General features: G+C 41.7%; 1 protein-coding gene across 7 annotated transcripts in view; it reads right to left on the bottom strand.

The window, feature by feature from the left end:
• Positions 1-13,047, bottom strand: part of LOC138724681 (glypican-5-like) — a 480,713-nt gene that overhangs the window by 301,499 nt on the left and 166,167 nt on the right. The gene's annotated exons all lie outside the window — the stretch shown is intronic.

Here is a 13,047-nt window from a genome sequence, read left to right as displayed (position 1 = left end):
TAGATCTCAAATCACCACAGAAGACATTCCTTTCCACATATGTATATTCACATAAACCCTTGGGAGATATTTTAGTGACGTCTTTTCTGGCACTAAATATGTAATACCTTCAATTAGTGTCAGCTTACTATGTTGGCCTCTTGTAATCTGGCAGAATCTAGGCATTATTACACAGCAGTTTAATAACTCTTGCAGATGGAAGACAGCTTCTTGGTTGAATTCATGTGCTTCTTTTTCATAAAAAATCATTTGACATCAGTTACATACATACAAAGCATCTAATGCCAACCAGTTATTTTAATGTTTGTTAGGACTAGAAAAATGCAATGCAACAACTTCACTTTCACAATTACGAATCTATTTGATTGATATTTTCTGTTCATAACTGAAAGCTGCCTAACATCTTTTAAAGTAAAGCTCTCTAAAACTGAATTCCTTGGTGAAAGAAACAGATTATTACCCTCTGGTAGTATTTCAAATCGGCAATGACGACACACAGCGCAGAAAACTGAAAGCCATTAAGAGAGACTTCAAGGCTGTGAGGAGAAAACTGGAGGGCTCGGGGACGCAAGTAGTGTTTAGCTCCATTCCAGCGCTAAGGAATAAGGAGCAAGAGGTAAAAAAAGAAGCACTTGATTAGTACCTGGATCCAAGCCTGGTGTGAGGAGAGAGGCTTTGGGTTCTTTGATCATGGAGTGGTCCATGCACCCCCAGGCTTCCTTACTAGGGATGGGGCACGCTTGTCTCCTAGGGGTACTTAAAGTCCTTACAAAAAATCTAGCTAGGCTAATAAACTACATGTGAAAGGGGAGGGAGGTGAAGCCAGGCTAGTTGGGAGCGAGCCTGGAAGTGGAACTCCAGTGCCTGAGAGATGGTGTGCTGGCAAAGTCCACCAGTATGTCACCACAGACCAAGTGGGGTCGAGTACATCTGATGACGGTAAGGATGAAACTGGCACTGAGGGGTTAGATATTCTAAGGACCAGTCAATTGGGAATGAACATTATTCCCTTTATGAGGGCTGAAGGTTCGGCAGCCCAGCTGAAGTGCATTTACACCAATGCATGCAGCATGGGCAATAAGCAGGAGGAGTTGGAAGCTGTTGTAGGGCAAGGAGACTATGATGCCATTGCCATCATGGAAACGTGGTGGGACGACTTGTATAACTGGAGTGCAGCTATGGTGGGGTATAAACGCTTCAGGCAGGAAAGGAAGGGTAGGAGAGGAGGCAGGGTAGCCCTCTATGTTAGAGAGTGCTTTGATACCCTCAAGCTCAATTATGGTGATGACGGGATCGAGTGCCTGTGGGTTAAAATCAGAGGAGCCCACAAGAAGGTAGATATTGTGATGGGAGTCTGTTATAGACCATCCAGCCAAGAAGAAGCAGCTGATGAGCTCTTCTATAAACACCTGGGTGTAGTCTCAAGATCACTACCTCTTGTCCTTGTGGGAGACTTCAATCTTCTGGATATCTGCTGGAAGCACAATACAGCAAAAAGGAAGCAGTCTAGGAGGTTCCTGGAGTGTGTGGAAGACAACTTCCTCGCACAACTGGTGAGTGAACTGACAAGGTAAGGCACCCTCCTGGACCTGCTGTTCGTGAACAGAGAAGGCTTTGTGGGGGATGTGATGGTTGGAGGACGTCTGGGACAAAGCAATCACAAGATGATAGGTTTTTCAGCTCTAGGTGAGATGAATAGTGGGATTAGCACAACAGTTACATTAAACTTCTAGAGGGCAGACTTTGGACTGTTCAGGAGGCTAGTTGGCAAAGTCCCATGGGAGACAGTCCTTAAGGGCAAAGGAGCCCACGAGGGCTGGGCGCTCTTCAAAAAGGAAATCCTAGCAGCTCAGGAAAAAGCCATCCCCATGTTCCGAAAAAGGAGCCGGTGGGGGAAAAAAACAGCTTGGTTGAACAGAGAGATCCTGAGGGACATCAAAAAGAAGAGGAATGTCTACAGGCTTTCGAAGAAGGGACAGGCGTCTTGGGTGGACTACAGGGAGGAAGTGAGATCGTATAGAGAAAAAATCAGGAGGGCTAAGGCCCAACTAGAAATCAGATTGGCCAAGTCAGTGAAAGATAACAAAATTCTTTCTATAAATACATTAACAATAAAAGGAGGACCAGGGAGACTATTCAGTATTCAGTCCCTATTGGATGCAAATGGAACAACTGTGGCAGGGGATGAGGACAAGGCTGAGGTACTTAATGCCTTCTTTGCCTCAGTCTTTAATTATAAAGAAAGTTGTTCCCTCTGTGTACACACCCAGGAGTTAGAGGAGCAGAGTCTCCCATGATTCAAAAGGAGGTGGTTAGACACTCGCTTGCCCAGCTAGTCACCCACAGGTCTATGGGGCCGGACGGGATCCACCCAAGAGTATTGAAAAAGCTCATGGATGTGCTTGCCAGACCCCTTTCCATCATCTTCCAACAGTCCTGGAAGACTGGGGAAGTTCCACTGGACTGGAGGCTGGCTGATGTTGTGCCCATCTACAAGAAAGGTCATAGGGAGGACCAAGGAAACTAGAGGCCTGTCAGTCTGACCTCAGTGCTGGGGAACGTCATGGAACAGGTGACCTTGAGTGCTATCATGAAGCATATGCAAAAGAACCGGGTGATCGGGCCCAGTCAACATGGGTTCACAAAAGGCAGGTCTTGCCAAACTAACCTGATCACCTTCTGTGACAAAGTGACTCAACTACTGGACGAGGGAAAGGCTGTGGATGTAGTCTTCCTGGACTTCAGTAAAGCCTTTGACACAGTTTCTCACAGCATTCTGCTTCAGAAACTTTCAGCCTCTGGACTGGACAGGTGCACACTCTCCTGGGTGGAAAACTGGTTGGATGACCAGGCCCAGAGAGTGGTGCAAAATGGCATTAAATCCAGCTGGAGGCCAGTGACAAGTGGTGTTCCCCGGGCTCAGTGCTGCATCCAGCCTTGTTCAATCTCTTTATAAGTGAACTTGATGAAGGCATTGAGTGCTCCCTTAGCAAGTTTGCGGATGACACTAAGCTGGGTGGAAGTGTTGATCTGCTGGAGGGTAGGGAGGCTCTGCAAAGGGATCTGAACAGGCTGGACTGCTGGGCTGAGACCAATGGCATGAGGTTTAACAAGGCCAAATGCCGGGTCCTGCACTTGGGGCACAACAACCCTATGCAGTGCTACAGATTAGGAGAAGCCTGGCTAGAAAGCTGCCTGGAGGAGAGGGACCTGGGGGTGTTGGTTGACAGCCGACTGAACATGAGCCAGCAGTGTGCCCAGGTGGCCAAGAAGGCCAATGGCATCTTGGCTTGTATAAAAAATGGTGGGGCCAGCAAGTCTGAGGAGGTTATTCTTCCTCTGTACGCGGCACTGGTGAGACCGTACCTCGAATACTGTGTTCAGTTCTGGGACCTTCACCACAAGAAGGATGCTGAGGCTCTGGAGCGAGTCCAGAGAAGAGCAATGAAGCTGGTGAAGGGGCTGGAGAACAAGTCTTACGAGGAACGGCTGAGAGAGCTGGGGTTGTTCAGCCTGGAGAAGAGGAGGCTGAGGGGAGACCTCATTGCTCTTTACAACTACTTGAAGGGAGGTTGTGGAGAGGAGGGTGCTGGCCTCTTCTCCCAAGTGACAGGGGACAAGATAAGAGGGAATGGCCTCAGGCTCCATCAGGGAAGGTTTAGGCTTGACATTAGAAAAAAAAAATTCACGGAAAGTGTCATTTGGCACTGGAACAGGCTGCCCAGGGAGGTGATTGAGTCACCTTCCCTGGAAGTGTTTAATAGACTGGTGGATGAGGTGCTAAGGGGCATGGTTTATTCATTGATAGGAATGGTAGGACTTGATGATCCAGTGGGTCTTTTCAAACCTAGTGATTCTGTGATTCTGTGAAATTGAATTTACTACTTTTGAAAGCAAGAAGGACAAATATTATTTCCTTACTGAGGCATTTATTCCTATGTTTTCTTAGTGAAATAGATTTTGCTTTTTGAGCATCTGTTAAAAACAAGTTCATTCCTCTGTGGTAGCACTATTCACATAATATGCAATTTATCTAAGTAATAAAGGTTATTAACTAGGGGTAATAATATTTTTCAGTGCATAATGCTCTGTGTTTAAAAGTCAATTGCTTGTTTCCATCTCAGTAAAGACCTTCACCTTGTAAAAATGGAAAATAACGTGGTTGCTATGTCTCTCAACGTATCTGACAGCTATTAAGAGAGTCTGCTAAGCACTGGCACTTCTTTGCCATCAGCAGAGCCTTCAAGAGTTTCAGGTTCGCAAACCTCTGTTGTGTATGGTGAGAGGACAAGAAACAAGACATAAGATTTTAAATTAGACAGGTTCTGACTGGATACAAGGGAAAAATGTTGCACCAAAAGGACAGTCAAGAACTTAACTTAGAGAAATCATGCCTTCTCCATCACTGGAGATTTTTAAGACCATGCTGGATGAAGCCATGAGGAAGCTGATGTGATCTCATAGCAGCCCCTGCTTTGAGGAGGAGGCTGGGTCAGAGACCTCCAGAGCTCCCTTTCCCAGATGAAGGTAACTCCAGTTCTAAGAATACATATTGTTAATTCATAGTACTGTAATATGCAAAATACTTCCAAATAAAGCAGAGGAGGGTAGAATGAGCACATTACACATACCAGCCTTTTCAACCTTCTTTATGACCAATCTCAAACCTGCAATTCTAGAAGCTTCCTTCTCATCAATCTAGCATAAATCCAGATTATCCCACAGAAGAGAGCAAAGCCTCTGTACCGTTCCTGCAGTGCCAATGCAGCCAGAGACTGGCCTTTGTTGCCTGATGGTGGGAGCTCTAGAACAGGATATCCCAGCAATGGTTATTCAAGTCAGCTCAGCACCCCCTGAATTGTTTTCTTTCCAATATCTCTGGACTAAGTACTACTTCCACCACCTTGCCTCCTCCTACACACACCTGACCTCTGCATACCTCCTCTACCTAGACTATTTGATTTAGTTCTCTACAACTCTTCCTCTTCCTTTCATATTCTGTGGCCTGGCACTGGCACCACTTGGCTTACAGAGTCAGTTTTGATCCATTCATCTGAATCTAACCAAACCCACATGGATACATTTTGTAGAGCAGTTAAAGTATGTATGTTTATAACATATGCAAAATGTCTAATTTTCAGTGACTAAAATTGCAGGATTTATTTTCCCACTTGAAAAAAGTGAACTGGGAGAGCAGGGCCCAGTGCTGTCCTTTGGTGCTGGTTCAACTGACTTCACTTCAGGAGCAGGAAAAAGACCAATTCAGGCAGCAGAATACAATACCCCCAGACACCCGAAGTAGCCCAGAGAAAGGGAATATTCTTCTTCCAACTAATCCAACTCCAGATTTTTGCTTCCTTACATGTCACAAACAGCAAATTATCACATTCCATCTGAAATACATCACAGACCTGCATATTCAAATGATACACTTAAATATTCTCAGAGCAGCCACTTTTCATTTTACAAGACATTTAGAAGAACATGGGGCAGATTCAAACCTGTGCAATCAAGTTCAAGTTCACCAGGATGCTTTTCTTTTTTTTTTCATGTAGGCAGTTAGCTAGTAGATGAACTAAATTTGGCCCAAATAAGGAAAACATTGAGCTATCTCCATCTTTGGTTTCCCTACTCACTTCATGTATCCCAAGCACTCACCGTAACCTGCTGCCTAGATTTCACAAGTCTCCAATACTGAAGTGAAAGGTTCCAATAGTAACTGCAAAAACATTACCCATTTGCAGGCGGCAAGCAGAAAGTTCCCAAAAAGGGGTGCCCTGGCCACACAACAAGTTTACATGTGCTGAAGGACGGCTATTAACAATTGCCATCTCTCATTCCTGTGGTTTATTGGGGTTGTGCAGGGGGTAATTAGCAGCCTTATTAAAATCTACATACTTTCATAGAATCATAGAATCGTAGAATAGTAGATTAGTAGAACGGTTTGAGGTGGAAGGGATCTCAAAGCCCACCCAGTTCCAACCCCCTGCCATGGGCAGGGACACCTCCCAGTGGATCAGGTTGCTCAAAGCCCCATCCAACCTGGCCTTGAACACCTCCAGCCACCACTTCTCTGGGCAACCTATTCCAGTGCCTCACCAGCCTCATTGTGAAGAAATTCCTCCTTGTGTCTAGTCTAAATCTTCCCCTCTCCAATTTAAAGCCATTGCTCCTAGTCCATATGCCTTTGTAAAAAGCCCCTCCACAGCTCCCTTGTAGGCCCCCTTCAGGTAATTGCATGCCAATTAACTTTAAGACTCCATCCTAACAGAAAGACACATATAAGCCATTCAAAGCCTGTCAGAGCTCTGCATCATTCTGAAGGGTAAGCTCTGGCAAATTTATATCTTAAACAGTCACTTCCAACACAGAGTATTTGGTTTATTCTGCAGGATTTAAAATAAACCAGCACCACAACAAAAAAGACCAATAAAAACATTGCAAGTCCTGGAAAATACCTAAAACTTCTCAAATACTGCAAAAATATGTAGCATTTTACAACTTACAGTAACAAGTATATCTTCTGAAATTGTTTACACCCACAGCACAAGAATAACAGAAGTTAAATGCTTTCTAAGCATGCTAAGGCTAAGTTATCATCTATGTTTTCCATACCCATACAGCCATACAGGTGACTCTTTGCTAGATCCTAAGGAAATGAGAAATGGGACAATAAGTTTGCAAAAACAGTAAGTCTCTAAAAGTAAACATTTTGAGAAAAGGAAGTCACTGGGACTTGCTACTTCCTTTCTCATCCAGCTTGCACAAGCCCTGAGAGCCCCAGAACCCATGGCATGGAAAAAAAACCAAAAAGTGTGGGTTTCTACTGGGTGTTACAAAACATCTTTCTCTTATACTCCCAGTAATCTGGTTTAAAAGCTATTTTTATATGCAATGTTTTAACCCCAAAATGTTTCATTTGCAATTTCCTGAGAAAGTGACTCCAATATGAAAAGGAGTTGCTGTAAAAGAATCACCTTCCCTGCCCCACCCCCACACCGAATCAGGGTACTACATGTCAAACCTGTAGGCTTCAGTGAGAGGGACATGGTTTTGCTTTTAACTCCTCATAGCAGTACAAAGCCAAGGCATATTTTGAAAAATGAGAATGAAGGCTTTAACCTGTCTCAAATGTTTTAATATCAATTGCAAAGTCTGCCACATTCAGAGAAACCCATTCCAGATAAAATCTACCTATAAAGATCTAAAGAGACACATTTGAAATCGTGTTGAGATCTGTACCTGTGTAATGGAAAGCTGTGTCTGACCATCAGAATCATTCTTCTACTTCTATAATTGTTAAGGCTATTTCAGGTCAAGTTAACTGGCAATAAAAAGAAAGAACATTTCATCTGGAAACTCACAATATTTCCTCTTGAAACTGAGAGGCAACAAACACAAAATTCCCTAGAGTGATTTTCACAAAGGCTTTTCTTTCCCCACTTCAAAAAAAACTGTTTGGTACTCTGATCCAACTTTTATATATAGGTTCCAACTTAGAAATGGTTATTGCTCAAAAACCTTTAAGCCTGACAGATGAGAAAAAGACTAGACAGAAAACCAACAAATATTAGAATGCCTTAAAGCATACTTACAGCTGTTCTTCATAACACTAGTGGTAATTCCTGATTATAGATACTAAACATCTGCACGAATCTTTAATTAAGAGACAAATAATGATAGCAGTTCACAGGTATTTGATGGGACAACCAGTCAAGTGTTCAAAAATGCTTTAGTTGCTACAAATTAGGAAAGAAGAACCCTAGCAACAGGGAGAATAATTCTTCCCCTCTTCCTCTACTTTTCCAGAATTTTTGTATTTGAAAATATATTGGCTATGGTCATAAGTTCATAGTTTCTCCTACAGCTGTGGATTTTCAGCAATAGGGAGAGAATTTGGGTTTGGTTTTCAGTTTTAAAAAATGGGATTGCCCAAAATGGTGACACTGGGCCGCAGAGCCACTGAAGACTACGGAAGAAATAGCATGCTTCAAACTCACCAGTACACAACTTGCATTTTCAACTACATTTCAGTACTTCCATGTTTTGTGTGAAAGGAAAAAAAAAAAAGGAGAGAGTGTGCAAGACTGCTTTTCTCAAAAGTACTCTGAGAAATCCAGCTCATATAGTCTACTTATTAAAAGTTGTAAATAAGTAGATGACCACAGAACAGATGGCCCAGTGTCCAAAATATAGTTGTACCAAGTAAGTACATGCAAAATCCTGGAAGGGGTATAAGTTTTTAAAGTTTATTTGTCCTCTACTTTATAATCTATAAAAAAAATTAACACTTGTTTTGCTTTTTCTGTTATGGGTAGAAAACTGGAAGCCGCTTTAAACTTCAATGTGAATAGTGGAGACTTAAAAGCGATTTCTCACTTAAATGCAATTAATACAGTATATATTTTGATCTGAAGCAAATCATTGAATCATAGAAGCATAGAATCATAGAATAACCAGGTTGGAAGAGACCCACCGGCTCATCGAGTCCAACCATTCCTATCAAACACTAAACCACGCCCCTTAGCACCTCATCCACCCATGCCTTAAACACCTCCAGGGAAGGTGAATCAACCACCTCCCTGGGCAGCCTGTTCCAGTGCCCAATGACCCCTTCTGTGAAAAATTTTTTCCTAAGGTCCAGCTTAAATCTCCCCTGGTGGAGCTTGAGGTCATTCCCTCTTGTCCTGTCCCCTGTCACTTGGGAGAAGAGGCCATCGCCCTCCTCTCTACAATCTCCTTTCAGGTAGTTGTAGAGAGCAATGAGGTCTCCCCTCAGCCTCCTCTTCTCCAGGCTAAACAACCCCAGCTCTCTCAGCCGTTCCTCATAAGACCCGTTCTCCAGCCCCTTCACCAGCTTCGTTGCTCTTCTCTGGACCCACTCCAGAGCCTCAACATCCAGAACTGAACACAGTATTCAAGGAGCAGTCTCACCAGTGCCGAGTACAGAGGGAGAATAACCTCCCTGGACCTGCTGGTCACGCCATTTCTGATACAAGCCAAGATGCCATTGGCCTTCTTGGCCACCTGGGCACACTGCTGGCTCATGTTCAGTCGGCTGTCAACCAACACCCCAGGTCCCTCTCTATAAGACACAGATTTCCCAATTCTTTTCTTACAGAACACATCCTTTTCTTTCAAAGGAAGAAAGAGTGTTCCAAAATATCAGATTTAGAAGCAGAAATATTCGTTCCAAAATATTTTTTTAAGACCTAATCAGGACAAAACGAAGCACTGAATAACCATCAGGAGATCAAACAGCATTTAATTTCCCTTGGAAATATTATGATGACTGTGGCAAAAAAACCCAAAATCTCAGCAATGTTCATTTCTTCTTGACACAATCCACTATTTCTTCCTGACTTCAGTAAGCCATTTCACAAATGCAGTATAGATCAGCAGGCCACAATAACCACTTCAGTTTCTCTGTTTCACTAGTGATACATTCCATCAAGAGCTGTGATGGCTATTCAAACTAGCATTTGACTTAAGATTGCTAAAAATGCAATGACAGAGTTGTCATAGATTTGATAAGATATTTAAACATAAATTCATATCACTCAGTAAATCTACTCTTCCTTTCACAATTTTTCAGCTCTCAAATTTTCAAAAGTATTCTGCTACTACTGGCTTGCCCAAACTTCTGTTACTTTACCTCCTCTTACTTAGGCTTTTGGGGTGAAAACTAATCACATGACGAGCCTGGAAAAAGAAAAATCCCTGGAGCAGGTAACAGTCTCGTCAGTCTACAGAAAAAAAAAAAAATCATCACCTTCTTTAATCTCCTAATTCTGTAAAAACTTCCAACCTGTTCCACAGTTAGGAACCAAGCAACAGGAATGCCTAAAACAAATTGCACATCTACAGAACAATTGTAGTTTGTAAAATGTCTCACTGACCTAGAAGTGTCATGACCCTTTGCTTAGAAAAAGTCATTTAAAGCTGCTACACATCATGGTCGTGATTCAGATTTTGCTTCTTCCAAGCAACAATTTCCCTGCCAAACTTTTGAAAGTTTTCTTTTTGAGAGTCAATTGGAAGGTTGACATGGTTTTAACAGGGGATTCTTTTGCAAATGGAAAACATAGCATCAAAACCATCTGAGAACCTGGATCCAGATTACCACCTGCAGTCACATCGGTACCTGTTGTGATCTCATTAGGTTTCACACAGGTAGAATGGATAGGCAGGCTCAGCACCAGGATGGGACATTTCCACGGAATTCCTCAGAAAGCAGCAAACCTGCCAGCCAGCCCAGTCTGACGGCTCTGAACGACAACACCACCTCACTGTTAGGGGCAGTGTGCTACCAAAACTTTCACTGTTTACTAACTGCATCGATAGATGGCATTGATACAATTTTCTAACAAGCTTCTTTATATACTTGCTAATTACAGCCTCTAAATACTTATTATCTGAGGCAGTTCAAGTTTCAGATCCTAAACTTCAAATGCAGGTGCCCGGGTGACCACCAGGTTTGTCTACATTATCTTGTTATTTCCAATCAGGTTTACACTTTTCAATTAAAACCCTGAGTTTAAGTCTTTCTCCCACTCCAGTTTATATTGCAGAGCAGTCACCAAATCAGACTCTTTCAATAAAACTAAGGACGCACTTCAAGGATGCTAGTGGTGTTCAGTTCCTAAGAATGCACCAGAGCTAGTCTGAAGCAAGTCCTTCAAAGGACAGAGAGTGTGGGCATTGGGTTGTTGACACCACCCTCTCTCTGAAGATCCATACCTGTTGTGCATGGAGACACAGCCTAAAAGCATATTCCAGCATCTGAAAAAGGGGACTTTATTACAGAGATCCCAAGTATCCACCACCCTCAATAATAATTGCACTCCTGTGCAAGTATTTCTAAAGTCTTTAGAGGCCCTGAACTGACACTACAGGATTCCTAGCAAAGTCTCATTTTGCTGTTCATCTGAAAAGCAGTCCAGGAGCACAACCTCAAACTGGGGGAAAACACCTGGCTATTTTTACAGTGTATTTTACTGGCAGCTCAAGGTTTTTTGCCTGCTAGTTCATTGATTTAAACATGATAAAATCCATTCCATAGAACTATAATAAAATAAAAAAGTACAATATGAGTTCTGTTTGTCAGATTCTCTGACAGACCTCAAGTGACCTCTCTCTTCATCGAACACACAATCCCCATTTGTGAGAAATAATTTCGTATGGTTCAGTCTTCATTTGAGTGTCAAATCATTTCTAAAGGTTGAGTTTGTTTTTCCTAAAAAGCCTGAATGCCAATTAGCATTCAGAATAAATATTGCTGAGCTTTCAAATAGCATTCTGAAATGCAAGAAGTGTTGAGGAAACAGGAACTGCAGCTTTTGCCAGTCCTGCAGCCTCAGTGACATTAAACTCAGGTTCACAAGAGATCCACCAGATTAATTGGGGTGATATATTTTCTGAATCAGAGTTAAGAATAAGGCTCTATTTGGAGTTCAGATATGTTTACTACTGCTGATGTTTAATCTTCTGATCTCCTGGGAAAGGATAAATACTGAAGAGAAATGCACGTTCAGACATAACCAGGACAGGTTTATTTCTCATGTGGGGAGATCTGGTGACAAGTCCAGCCTGTAAAACAAATGATGAAAGGAGGAAAACTTCCCAGCAAGCTGGCACCATGTTTGAGCAGTGCTGCAGAATTGCTCAGTGCTGGCAGTGCAGGCTGCCCCGGAATTCTTCTCTTTTCAGGGCAATCAAGACTGCAACAGAACTGATAAATATGTATACATTGCTGCCAGATTTAACATGTGAATTTATATGTTAACTTAATATGTTAACTACAAATATAAATTTCAGGATTTGGTGGTAGGGTGGATTTTTTTGTTTATGTTGCTTTGGGGATCGAGGGGGTATCTGTTTTTTTCCCCTTTGCTTTTGTTTTCTTTTAATTCAAAATATTTGGCATCTTATTAGTCTTTTCCCTGATACCTTTCCCAGCTTCCTACCCTTATCAAATCTGATTTTTTTCTTGGTTTTGCTTTTATTGTTTTTCTTTTGACCAGAAAGCTGTTTGTTTTAAAAGTTAACTGTGTAGGCAGCAACATGTCACAGGTAAAAGGGACTCTGAAATAGAAACAGTGATTAGAAATACTGACATTCTTCCCATTTCCTCTCCATTATTTTTACAGTAAGAACTCCATTCAGTATTATAATTACTAAACATTAATATTTAGAAACTGCATTAATGCCAAAATCTTCAAATATGTTTCTAAAATTAATTTGTAATGCCAATATACATTGAAATATTAAACTAAAGTTATCCCTGAATGTGTTAGATATGTATTTATGTCTGAACATCTCAAACATAATTAAGCTGAAGTTATTTACACACGAGAAAGCTAAGCAGAGCTGTATGGAAGTTAGAACATCAACTAATGGGACAGTCTGTAATTGTAACATCTCCCTCTGTCCCACATTGAAATTATTCCATATATTCCTACAAAACAAGCATGAAAATTGTTCTAAAGTAAGAAGACAGAATGCTAGAACTTTTAAAACTTTTAAGATCTTTTAAAACTGCTACAGAGCATGAAACACGTATCAAAAAGAAACATCGTGAAAGCCAACACAATCCCACGTAATGTCTCTGTTTCGACAAAAAGATGTTTTTGGAAAATATTCACTGGCATCCTTCCAACCCTCACAGCAAAAACTGATGTATAGTTCAACAGTGATAGTAATAGATACAGTTGTATTCTTAGTATGTCTTTTTCTCCACCGGGCAATGTTGCATCAAGTTATGCAGAATAAGAGAAATAATAGCATTAAGTTTAGTGCAAGTATATTTTCCAGTTTGGATCCTAAAGGGTGATGGGAAAAGACTGTGATAAAATACAGACTGAAAAAAAATGAGCTGGCAAATTCATATAAAAAAGATCTTATAACCCTACAGAGCTTCTAGTCCTCTAACAACAATTTATTAATTGCCATTTTATCAGAATTCCTGCAGAACATGCTCTGGTAAGGATGCTTGGCAACTCCAGAACCAGTTGGTACTCAAAGTGTTATATCAGAAACTCTGAGAAG

Source organism: Phaenicophaeus curvirostris, chromosome 10, assembly GCF_032191515.1.
Source record: "Phaenicophaeus curvirostris isolate KB17595 chromosome 10, BPBGC_Pcur_1.0, whole genome shotgun sequence".
In the NCBI taxonomy this organism is placed as follows: Eukaryota; Metazoa; Chordata; class Aves; order Cuculiformes; family Cuculidae; genus Phaenicophaeus; species Phaenicophaeus curvirostris.
This window is presented reverse-complemented; position numbering and strand designations above follow the sequence as displayed.